Here is a 12,844-nt window from a genome sequence, read left to right on the forward strand (position 1 = left end):
AACTGGCAGAGTGGTCTTATCTAAGATTTCAGCTGTTTGAGTTGTCAGCTCTACTGCCTGTAATGTGGAGTAGGCAGCCAATAACTGTTTTTCAGTCATACTATATATCCTGCTCTGTGCCAGACCTGAGACCAGAATCCAATGGGGGTCCGAACTCTGGCATTGCCACGAACCCTAGCAAAAGCCATCCTATGTGACATGTCCAACTTGGCTGGAAGGGTAGGATCAAATATACCCAATGCCTGGGCTTGTTTAACTGCCAGTTTTGCCTGTTGGAAAGCATCCTGTTTCATTTTCCCCCACTCCCATTGTTGCCTATATTCCTGAGTCTGTACAGTTGCCTCAGCAGCTGTGCTAAATGAGGTATAAAGGAATGCCAGTACCCCAATATATCTAAAAACTCCTGCAGCTGCTTTGGTGTTGTAGGGACTGAGAATGCCTGCACCTTATCTATTACAGCACTAGGTAGTACTTTGGTCTTTCCTGACCAAATTACCCCCAGGAATTTTACTGTCAGGCCTGGAGCTTGTACCTTCTGAGGATTTATAGCCCATCCTCTTTCTTGCAGAGTGGTAGTCAATGAATCTGCTGCCTGTCTTACTGCCTCCAGTGAGTCAGATGTCAACAGGGGATCATCAATATAATGATACAAGTTAACATTATCAGATTTTCTCCAATTAGCCAGGCCACGTGCCACTAGATTATGGCAATATGTTGATGAGTGCACATACCCCTATGGCAGGACCTGGAAGGTCCACTGCCTGCCTCCCCGTGTAAACACAAACTGGTCTTGCAATTCTTCAGCAATTGGAATATGGAAGAATGCATTTGTTAAATCTAGGACACAAAGGCAGGTTTTTATCTCCCTACTTAATGTGACCATTAGGGAGGCAATATTGGGTACAGCTGCATGAATTTGCAGCATGACCTTATTTAATTCTCTATAATCCACTGTCATCCTCCATGTTCCATTCAACTTTTGCACTGGCCATATGGGGGAATTATGTGGGCTATGTGCAGGTCTTATTATACCAACTCTTTCTAACTCCTGCACCATTCTTGATATTTTATCTTGTTCACCCAGGAGCCTATACTGTCTCACATTTGTAATCCAGTGCAGTTTCAGCAGGCAAATAGGCTCATGCTTTGCATAGCCTCTCAATATTGCCTGCACTGCCCAGATACTAATTCACCTTCATCAAAGTCCAAACTATCCTGCAGTCATCTGGAGAGCCAGACCCTGTAAAATATCTACGCCCAAAGCTGTAGTCTTGATCTGGGGCAATAGACACTTTATACTTCTGGGTGGGAGATGCCCAATCTCCGGTTTTCAACCATGTTTGGAGGATTAGAATGGTCTGTCCCCCAAAACCACCAATCATCACTCTGTCACCATTGAATTTAGTTGGATCTCCATAAATTATCAATGTTTCTGTGCCTGTGTCAACCAATGCCATCACCCTCTGAATATTATTTCAGAACCAAAAACTGTTAATTCTACATAGGGCCTCCAGTTCTGTTGGGAGGCCCTAGGGGGAGTAACATCCCCTATCATGCCATAAATTGTACTATGGCCAAGTCTTTTACTTCTGGTGGCTCAGGCATTGTGGCCCAAGACACTTGAGGAGGCTTCTTTTTTCCTACTAGGAACTATAACATCTTCTAAGCTCCATGTTGTCACTGGCAATCTATCAGTAATTCTTACCCTAGGTTTTTTTTTTTTTAGGGTAGTTTTAAAATTTTTGATTATCCTTCAACTGTTTCCATAGTTGAAGGAGGACATGATTGGGCTGGTGATCAATTTTTGCAAGTTGGACTCCAGCCCAGATTAAGTCATGATACATTTTCTTTCAGGATGCTCATACAGGTCCCAGTTCAGAAGTTCATACAGTTGATCTCCTAGTTCTAGTTACTGGAAGAACTTCTGCTTCTTCCAATGTGCAAATATTGTGCTTCATCCACAGGCGTTCTGTCTCCCCCAGATCGGCTACTAGTTGGGCAGCATGCTGGACTACAGACTCTGAGGCCACCAGGTCAGTATAGCAGCTAAAGTCCCATATAGATAGGAAGGGGCCTGCTGCAAGATCAAATCTCTTACCTGCTGAAAATCTTATCTGGGCTGTCAAATGTATCTTCACAGATCATTTCCCTCATACCCAGTTCTCAAATGTAGTTTTGAAGGTCCTCCATGGAAGACCATAACCCCGGAAGTAACAATATATCTGATTTATTAGGCCAGACTATATGGCATGCCACCATCAACCAATCTACTATGGAATAGTTTTCATTGGTATATTGGATGCCAGCATATAACCTCTGTCTACCATGTAAGGGGAGGATACACAGTTGTAGTTCAGAGATTTCTGGACTATTAACCACAACACTTTCTGCCCCTGAATCCATAATCTTAATAGCCAAGTTAGCTCACTTTCTCTCGGTTTCTGTCTGAACTGTTGCACAAGGTCCTTTAACTCCATTGCTGTATATCAGTGGGCCATTACATGGGAGTTTGGGCAGAGGACCACTGAACAGGGGGCATCCCTGCTGCTCTATCTTGTACTTTTTTGGTTTTTTTGAGTTATAATAGGATGGATCTCCAAGGGATTCATTGCAAGTGGTGCATTGAGGTCCAATTTAGAATTTTATTTTCCAGATCAACCAGATCCGTTGATTCAGAAATCTGGTTATGATCTATTGAAATATTACAGACCTGCCCTATTGGAAAACTCCAAGTTTTTTTCCCTGTCAATGCACCAAATTCTTGCTCTATTTTTTCAGTGTGATCTCGCAATAACTGGTTTTCATTTTTTAAGGTATCAGCCCTCATTTCAGCCTGGTTTAAAGCATTTAACTGTGGCCATGCCACTATAAAGGCAACTAGCTGCTGTTCTTTTGTAACCAGCATATCTTTGCTTAGCCTGTGAAAATAGTCTGCCATACGGAATGGGGAAGTAATTCCCATAACACATAGGGGACCCCATTTTTCAGCTATGGTTGCTAATTCATAATAAGGGGATCCCAGAAATCCTGGGATCTGTCTAGGGATCATTTTGTCTAGGGGGGTAATGGTCTCCCCCCAACCCATTTATAGATATTTCAGAGAAAAAACATATTTTAGTATATTTGGCCTGCTGGCTTGCCATGTGCATAATCAACAAACATACAGAGTGGTTAGACTGTTATTTACAGAGCATATAGCTAGAAAGATTATTGCATTGGAAAGGGATAATCAGAAATGAATGGAAAAGCTTACCCATGTCCTGGGCTTGCAGAAAAAAACTCCAAGGGAAGCAATCTCCAGAAGAGATCCTTCCTCAGTGGCAGTCGGCCCTTAAATGGGGTCTAGGAGAGGTGGAGCCAGGCTCCACCCTTTCTGGTCACACAGGTGAACTGCCTTCACCTGGTGCTCCCAAGGCTGACTCATTGCTTGCCTCATGTGATCAATCAGAGGTTCAGGCTGTGATTCAATAGTTCCCATACAGTTACTAAGACTCCTTTCCATCTAAAATTCTTAGCTGGTATATTCAGACCTCAGTTAAAGCAAATCTGGTGCTGTGTGCCCTCAGTAATAGTTATAGGTAAAGATCCACTTGTTGCTGTAGCATGCAACCGCATTGCAGACAGTGATGCAGTTGTGAAAATTCACAGGTGATTGTTTTTTTAGGAGAGAAAGGGTTAATTTGGAACAGGAATGCATTTTTAATTTTAAGGAATGAATAAAGGAAACAGGTAGGTCATAACAGCTGGCGAAGAGCACTCAGAAAGACTTGCAGGCTCTTACAGCAATTATTCCAGATCAAGAGAGGATTAACTTTGAAGTTTAAAATAACCTCACTGCCTGAGGAGGGACCAGTTTAAAATGCTCATGAATGGGATAGATACTTGATTTTCAAGAGTGGGAGTTAATTTATGGATATGAAATCTTTTTTGACTTTATGATCTGGATTTTTAGATCTTAATCTTTTGTAGTAGATCATTAGCCCTGGTGATTATAGAGTGAAAAATAACATAAATCGTCTCGAGGGGAAAAAAAACCAAACCAGACTAAGAAATATGAATTTACCTGCCTTGCTATACCTAATACCAGAGCCGGAAATTCTAGGAAACTTGATTAGCAAACATGGAAAATTCTAAGTAGAACAACAGCAAATTTGAACAGGTTAAAAATATTTTATTCTCTTACAATTTTACTCTAAATTTTCTTCAAAAATATGTTGATCTTAAAAGGAATGTTTAGAGGAGAAGGTATGTTGAAAACTGCTCTTCTACTCTTCATAGAGTAAATCTTGGATGCTTGCCTGCAAGTATATTAGTAATCTTAATATAAATTTCTGAATGTTTTGGTGGTGTCTTTTTCTGTAAATAAAATGAGTGCTTTTCTTTTTTGAATCAAAAAAGCTCATTGAGATAACACCAATAGTTACCACATCAGCACTGTACGTGACCAATGAAATGGAACAAGATAGGTTTTTTTTTTTTTAGTTGACTTGTTTCAGTTTTGAAAATTGTTTTGAGATTTCTCACACTCCGAGCAGGATGTTTCCTTCATGTTCCCATTGTAGTTTTGTATTTTGATGGGAATACACTGTTCTTAGTTGTTAACAGTATTTGAATAAGGTTCTTTTACTTTTCTGACTGCCTTCTATCTTATATGTATCTTTGTTTGGTCGTCGTCTTTTTTTTTTTTTTTTAACCATTCTCCTTTCTCCTCACAAAAGCAGAAAGTGAAGCTCATAAGGAGAAAGAACTGAAACCTGACAACTTCTCCACTTGGACAGAAAGTTTCCTTATCTTTGTCTTCCAATGCAAACTCCAAGTCTTTGTTGTTCTTTTTTTTATTATTTTACATAAACATATTCTTTAAAAAAAAAAAAATTGCCTTTGTACACCTTTTTATATTTGCTGCTGACTGTGATGCCAAGAGCTAATGACAGCAGAAAATTGAGAAAAGGTAGTGTTTGTACTATGTGTCATTATTACTTACTGCATGATCTCAGTGAAGAACTGAAGGTGACCTTGATATTAGGGGCACATTAGCATTTTTCTAGCATGGATGCTTCTCAGTGTGTACATCATGAAATACAGCAACAGTCTCAAAAACACTTTCAACATCACTTCAATGGCCAGTCATGGATGTACCAATACATTAGGCACTGACAACCTTGGTACTTCAGAATGGGAATGGAAAAAGAAAAGTTATTTAACTTGAGATAACTTAGGAGAGTGTGGAAGATGGGAATAGAAGTGGAGTGTGATCATCACAGTTGCATCCATTGAAGATCTGTCATCAAACTAGTTCTCTCAAGTAACAAGAGTCAGCAAAATGAGACACTAGTTTTGAAACTTTTTTGTCAAGATGGAGAGTAGAGTAAAGAAGAAAAGGTGTGTCTTTCACAAAAGAACAGACAGACTGTAAATTGTTCATAAAAATCATCTTGAGTGGAGTTAAATACCCAAGTGGCAAAACATGATCATGAAGAAACAAAGAATTCTATTCTGAAGTATAACCTACATTGCTGCTTTGCTTTTCTTTTTTTTTTTTTTTGTAAGTTGTCATTTGAGTTCAGCATTTTGTTGTCATGTTAATTTTAGATTTCATAGAATTGTGAAGATTGGAAAAGATCATTTTGATTATCTGGTACAATTGTTAAGGCATCACCACCAAGCCTACTAAACCACATCCCTAAGTGTCACACCTGCACATCTTTTGACCTCCAAGGGTGGTGACTTCTCTTCCCTAAGCAGCCATTCCAATGCCTTACCACTCTTTTTAAGAAGATTTTTTTCCTAGTATCTAATCTGAACCTTTTCTGACCCAACTTAAGGCCATTTCTTCTTGTTCTGTTGCTAGTCATCTGGGAGAAGAGGCTGGCCCCTGCCTTGCTACAACCTCTTTTCAGATGGTTGTAGAGAGTAATCAGATCTCTCTTGAGGCTGCTGTTTCTCCAGACTGAATAATTCCACTTCCTTCAGTCATCCCTCATAAGACTTGTGTTCCAATATTGTTGCCCATCTTTGGACATGCTCCAGCACCTCAATGTCGTTTTATTATCGTGAGGAGTCCAAAACGGAATACGCTACTCAAAGTGTGGTCACGCTGGTGTTCTTGTTTGAGCATCTCTCTCAATAAATGTGATTGTGAGTGATGTCAATAGCTTTTTGTCACTTCTGCCTGATTTTTTAGAATGATTGTGAGATTTCTTGGAATCTGGTCCCTTTGTTTTTCAGGATATTTATGCTCAGAGCATGCAAAGGGTCACAGGGTCAGGACCTAGCCACCTGTGCTTTTGTAGTAGGGAATGGGGAAGGATGAGCTGATGCACATCGTATGTCTTTATTATGCTGAATTGAAATGCAGTTAGGCTGCATATCCAGATGAAGGATTAGACTATGCTCCTGAAAAGTTTTGAATAGAATCAACTTAGTTACATAGCCTCTGAAGTATATAGCCTAATCTGCTGTTGTTGTCAAGTGGAAGTACTGTGGTGAATTCAGGAACTGCGTGAGGGATGTGAGATTCTTCTGAGCTGGTATTCCTCTGCTACCCAAGGAAGCTAAAATGAGGGCAGATATTAGGATGGATCTGCTGCTCACTGTATTCATGGAGTTGGAATCACTTTTCTGTGCATCAGTGCCTGTTTAGGGAGGGAAGGTGTTCTGAGTTGGACTTAGAATGGAGTCTTCTCACTCCTGGAAAACAAGGGTTGGAAACTTGTCCCAGGTTAATGCTTATGAGGAGCTAGCAAGGCTGTATGCTCTCTGTGGGATAAGGGTGAGGGCTTTCAGATCTGAAATTGCACTGGAGTGCTGCGCAGCCTGGAGAGCTCATAGTGCAATGTGGAATTTAAGGGCTGTTATTGATAGGAATCGCATCATAGAAAAAAATCTTCCTGTGTTTAAATAAGTGGATATTCTTCTGTAAGAGCACAAGCACACAATTTATGCTTTTGTCAAGATCCTAATTTTCATTTAAACAGCTATTAGTGTTTCTGATTTTAAAGCTATCTGTCTTTTCAAGATAATTTAAGATGAACTGAATTTACGCAAATCTAGGACTTACAATATCAACTGTTGGCATGTTGAGGGATATATTTATTGCCTACTGAAGTCTGAAATTCTGCATTAATTTTTTTCATGTTATTTATTTTGGAGAATAGTAGAGAGTGCTTTTTCTCACTGATAAAGAATAATGGCTTAGCATTTGTAATAATCAAAGGGACTGACTTAGAGTGGAATAGCAAGTCATTCAGCACAAGCCAAAACCAGGAGACATCCAAAACAACAAAAAGTCAACATCCTCATTTAATGAGGGGAAACCATGCTAATTCATGAATGCAAATTTTTTGTAAGAAAATTCTGTAAAACTTGGCCTATGTCTCAGATCAGCCCCCAGCTGGCTTAATGTCTCTGGTGTATACTCAACTTCAACACTGGCCAGTGGTATTATTTGAAGGAAAAAAGAGAAGTGTGCAGGGAATATATCTTCTTCTGCACTTGTATTTTTATATGCATGACTCTTCAGTGTCATAGAACAACATGCTGACAGATGATACTTAGTCACCTTCTATACCTGTTGATTATATGCTTTGATCTGAAATTTATTTTACTCTACTTGACAGACGAACTGTTTCTTAATCCATTGATAAAACCTGCTAAATAAGCACTTTTAATTACATTGATATCACCAGAAGAAGACGTGAATCACAGAATGACTTAGGTTGGAGGGAAGACTAAAGATCATCTAGTTCCAACTCTTTGCTGTGTGTAGGATTGCCACCCACTGCCCAGGGCCTCATCCAACCTGGCCTTGAATGCCTCCAGGAATCGAGTATCCACAGCTTTTCTGGCAGCTCTTTCTCACTGCCCTGGCTGCATCGATGGCAGCGGTGTGCCCCTGGTATTTCTCCAGTGCTTCAGTAGGAAAAGCCAGGAAGAAGGCTTCACTGTCAACTCCCTCTGACCACTGCTGCCTGTGCAGGGCACTTTTTCTCCATATGTTCCCAGTGAGTTCTCTGACATGCCCACCTGTAGAAGTCAACAGCCACTCACCTCATCTTTCAGATAAGGCTTTTTCCAGTTTTTCTACTGTTTGTCTATATTTTAGCCGTATCTCAACAATTCTTGCCCAGTGCTGGTCATGGTGTGATGCCTGTCTGTAAACCTGAAAGAAGCCTTCAATGGGAGACTTCAAACAAAATGTTTTTGGTTTTTTTTTTTTGAGGAATATGTTACACTTTTATTCTTCCTTTGCATAGTTAGTTAGGATGCCTCCTTATATTTGTTTCAGTGCATCAATGAAGAGACGTGTCTCAAATAGCTGCTTTCTTATGGCTTATATCCTGTCTGCTGTGTGAGAAATTTCCTTTTGTGTGTATTAAGGCTATCTGAAACGTTTCTTCATGGTTTTTTTTTCTGAATTCTATATGTAAATATCTCTTTGCTGTCACAAAGGCTGCTAATTTGTCATGTGAACTCTACGTAGCTAGAAAATGGATTCTTGTTTATCTTCTTTCCCCTGTCCCCATCCTGGAGAATCTGTGCATGACCATCTTTGGCCAACCCATAACCTCACTTAAAGAGTCACACAGTACAGTCTCAATGGAATCTGTTGGCTGGCAAGTCTTTTCATCCAATTGTGAAAGCATATTTTGTCAGCACATAGGTAGTATGTTTTGCCAGCTTTCCAGTCTTTGAGACCTGCAGGGCTGTAATGTAGGAAAACGAGTTTTGTTTAGCATTCATTTTCCCTGGATGTTTTTATGAATGTCCCTTGAAGGGGCCTATCTATCTGCATTAGAGAGAAAATAGGTAATTAGTTTAGATTCAATAGGTAGAGCAAATGACATGATACTGTAACAGATTGTCTCCTCGTAAATTATACACCTGCAAAGAAAATTCACCATGAAAGCTGCTAGATTCACTTGAGGGCAAAGATACTTATTTTAACGTAAATTATACAATGAATGGAGAGAGAGATTGTGAATGGAATTCTTAAGTACTTAATTTTGAATCTGACCGTGATGAAACATTGAGTGTTACTGCTTAGATTTTTTTTTGTCGTTGTTCACTTGTATTCAGAATACCTCTGCTATCTTTTAAACTAAAGCCACAAGGAAGTTAATACTTAGTTTTGATTGCTCCTATGACTGTTCACTTGTGAAACTGGAGGAAAATGTTTTATAGATTTTGTGTCTGGATTTAGGAGACTAGATTCTTATATAAATGAAATACTTAGATGTACATAGCCTCCTGTGATTTCCCAACACCATCTGCCTCACTCCCACCTCCCTAGTAAAGAAGAATCTCTTAAAACTTTTAGCAGGTGCTAAAAATAAGTTGATGGGTTTATTTAATTATCAGTCTTATAAATGCTGATTTTTTTTTTTTTTCCTTTTTATCATTTTTTCAGTACTGAAAGATGGGTTTGTATCACTGTATCTGTTTTTGTTCTTTTTGACTTGGCACAGGAAAAGCTGACTTAAAAATATAGGTTAGAGAACTACTAGTTAAACTGTAAAACACTGAGAAGCATGTTAAGGCATGACAGTATTGCATAGTGAACAATCATTCTTTTTTCACTTGTTGCTTCTGGAGACATGTATTAAAAAGAGAGAGGAGAGTGGTGTGAAGCAAACATTCTCCAGCTTATGGTTCACGATAATTGACCTTACCGAAGTAAGAATGAATGTGGTTTTAAAAAATAAAAAAGTCTCCAAAGACTCCCAAGCTCCAAAAGGTCCATAACAAATATATTCCCAAAACACAGAATGCTCTTAGTCATGAGATATTTTTGCCTGCCATTCTCAGAGACATGTAAGCTGACAGACATGCCATCTGTCATGCAGCCATTTGAGTGTTTGGCGCTGCCAGGAGCGTTAATGCAGCTTGGATGGAGTGCAGCAAGGGGTGAACAAATGCTACTGTGGAGTATTGCTTGAAAATTGCTTTTTTTTTTTTTTTTTTCCTTAGAAGGTGGAATTTGTAGGTATTAGAGGACTAGGTAGTACGTGATCTTGATTGAGGAATGTGAACTTTGTGGGGCTTCTGCTTCTCTTCTTTTGGTAACCTTTCTTTAAAAAAAAAATAATAATAAAGATACATTTCAAGTAGTTTTAAAAATTGCTTGCTATTATTAATGTTTATTATCTGTAGAGAATATTGTAAACATTCATTTGTTTTCCTAATTAAAAAATTTAACTTCTGGCTGAAGAATATAAATACTTAAGTGCTATAAAGAATAATATATATCAAGGAAGCATTTAATAGATTCATATATTTCCATCCTGCCCCTTTATTTAATTTTGAGAGTATCCTAAGAAACAATAGGCTAAAGAACGTTTTTGTTTTTTCCCTTTCTGGTAGAGCCTTTATCTCCCAACTCTTCCTTCTGACAGCTTTCTACTGGGAGCCTTCTCTCACTTTGGCCCAGATGCCTTCCCCACCCATACAGGCACTAGGATCTCCTGTCTTGTTTGTCATTGCTCACATGCATGAGAAATCTTCAATTCCTCCACCTTTGTTCCTCTCACACGTATCCAGAATCCTGACGTGAGTCCTTTCACTTAACGTTTCACAACATCCTTTCAGTGTTCCATTCTATGCATGGCACTCCCAGTGTCCTGTTCTGCTTCATGCAGTAGTGCGACACCTAATTCTGCTGCCCTGATTTTTAGGTTGCCAAATAAAATTTTGTCTATACTAACATGAGTCAATTCCAGGAACAGAAGGGCACATCTCAACTCATCTTTGACATTGTTATAATTCAGTGCCCGTGAAGTAGATGACCTCATTTAAAAACCGTTGTTGAGAAGACTCCCCAGTGAGCCAACCCTTAGGTCACAGGCAATGAGGTTCTCATGGTTCCAAATGAAACCAATGATCCTGTAGTTTTATAGCATTGCATCTTCTCTTTCAGGTACTTTGTAACCACTCAATGCAGATATTCTGTATTATTAAGTTTTTTCTTCATGATGTTCCCATACTTGTGGATTTTTAAATGTTTTAATGTTGTGCAAATAATAAGTTATCATGGTTGACATACTAGTATTTAAAAATATGGAAATATCCTTGAGATCGCGGTATATAGCACGATTATATAAATGTTATTGTGAACGTTTTTGCACTTAGACACCAAAATTGACTTCTTGTATTGCACACTGACAGTATTCACAGATAACTGAGCCAATCCACATTTTTCAGAGTCTCTCTGGACTTAAAAAAAAAAAAAAATAGAATATCTTTTTTTACTGACTTCTGATGACGTCTTCTGATTTTCTCAGCTGTAAAGAAAATCTTTTCTGTTTAAAATTCAGATTGGAAACACGTTTGTTAGAGTGAATACTAGGATAAATTCAACAGCTGTAGATTGCAGAACACTTAGGACCATAACAATGAAAATGTGAAGTAGTCTTCGGTTGGTTTTTGACATTTTTTTATTATTCCTTGTAGGTAAGCAGCTATTAATAGATGGTTTGTTTTTCCTCCTCTTTAAAATCATAATGATAAAATGTCATGCAAACAGGATAACTGGTTGCAGTGTGCATGCTGGAGACAGGCCTAGGACTGGAGTTAAACATTCCACAGCAGTCTGCAAGATTAGAATGTTTGTAGTCTAGCAGTTTATACAGTTTTTATTGGAGTCTATCCAGATGTATGTATGCAGAGAATTATTGCTCAATGACAAATTGCCGTGATATAATCTAGTATGTCGGGAAATTTCCACTGTAGTATGGTCATGTGCCAAGGATAATACCTTTTGGGTATAATAAAAGAAATGACGTACTCTGACCTCAAAAGATAAATGGACAGATACAGCAATTTTTTTGTCATCTTGGAAACTTGACAGCTTCTGTATCCCTAATCAGAAATCATTAGTATTTTCACTGCTTTGTGCTGAGATTAAATGCTGACACTGTTCCTTAAAAGCTCGTATTCCTGGGAAGAGGCACCTCTGCATATGTACACATTTGAGCTATCAGTACTTTGAATTGTGATTCTGCAGATTTGGTGTAAACGTAGTGTGTTGCTATGAGAAGTTCAAGTGACATCCTGGTGTTTGCTCTGTGGATGCTGTCTGCAATACCAAGGTCTGGCTGCATGCAGACCTGCATGAAAACTGAGGACTGGGTTGCTTCACTTTATTCATCATCTGTGCATGCTGGATGTAATTTTTTTCTGATTTAGGCCTACTTTTTGTCATTAATATTCAGGAACTGTATGTAAACAGATAGTACTTAACCAAAAACTGAGTAAATCCTGATGTGAACAGTGTTTCCTAAACTATTCTAATACACTTTTGTTGTGATACTCATAGGTGCTAAATGTGAGTAGTTCCTTTGGTAACAACAACAAGCACTAGTTAACAAAACAAAATAACACATTATACAGGGCTCAGCATGCCCTTATACTTAACAGCTTCCATTTGAGGTCTGCTCTTCACCCATTTGATTTTGATCTCCTATAAGAGTATAGTTTCTACTGTGTGAATATTGTGTTGAGTTTGTTAGACTCTAGAGACGACAACCCATTCCTACAGGAAGTGCAGTATGAATAGTAATACAGCGCGAGTATTTCAGGAAGCTTCACCTAATTCTTTAGGCAAACTGCAATATTCTACAGAATGTCCTATGCAGAAGTGTGTGAGTTTTCTCCTTACGTGGTTGACATATATTTGACAAAAAGGTATTTGAATGAATGCAAATTAGACTCCAAGATATGTGCAGAAATGGAAACACATCCACTGCATTCAAAATAAGGACTCTTCCCCCAAGTCCTTCCTGTTGCTGGGGCTTTTCAGCTAAGGTTGAGGTTGCACCATGCACATACCGTAGATACTTAGAAATGG

At 38.8% G+C, this 12,844-nt stretch overlaps 1 long non-coding RNA gene across 2 annotated transcripts in view; it reads left to right on the forward strand.

The window, feature by feature from the left end:
- LOC116243015 (uncharacterized) overlaps nucleotides 1–12,844 on the forward strand; it is a 45,622-nt gene that overhangs the window by 7,628 nt on the left and 25,150 nt on the right. For both annotated transcript variants that reach the window (XR_016466657.1, XR_016466658.1), the window contains exon 2: nucleotides 1,965–2,033. This is a non-coding gene — a long non-coding RNA (uncharacterized LOC116243015). The remainder of the gene's footprint in view (nucleotides 1–1,964; nucleotides 2,034–12,844) is intronic.

The sequence above is a fragment of the Phasianus colchicus genome, chromosome 5 (assembly GCF_987193195.1).
Source record: "Phasianus colchicus chromosome 5, bPhaCol1.hap1.1, whole genome shotgun sequence".
Taxonomy (NCBI): Eukaryota; Metazoa; Chordata; class Aves; order Galliformes; family Phasianidae; genus Phasianus; species Phasianus colchicus.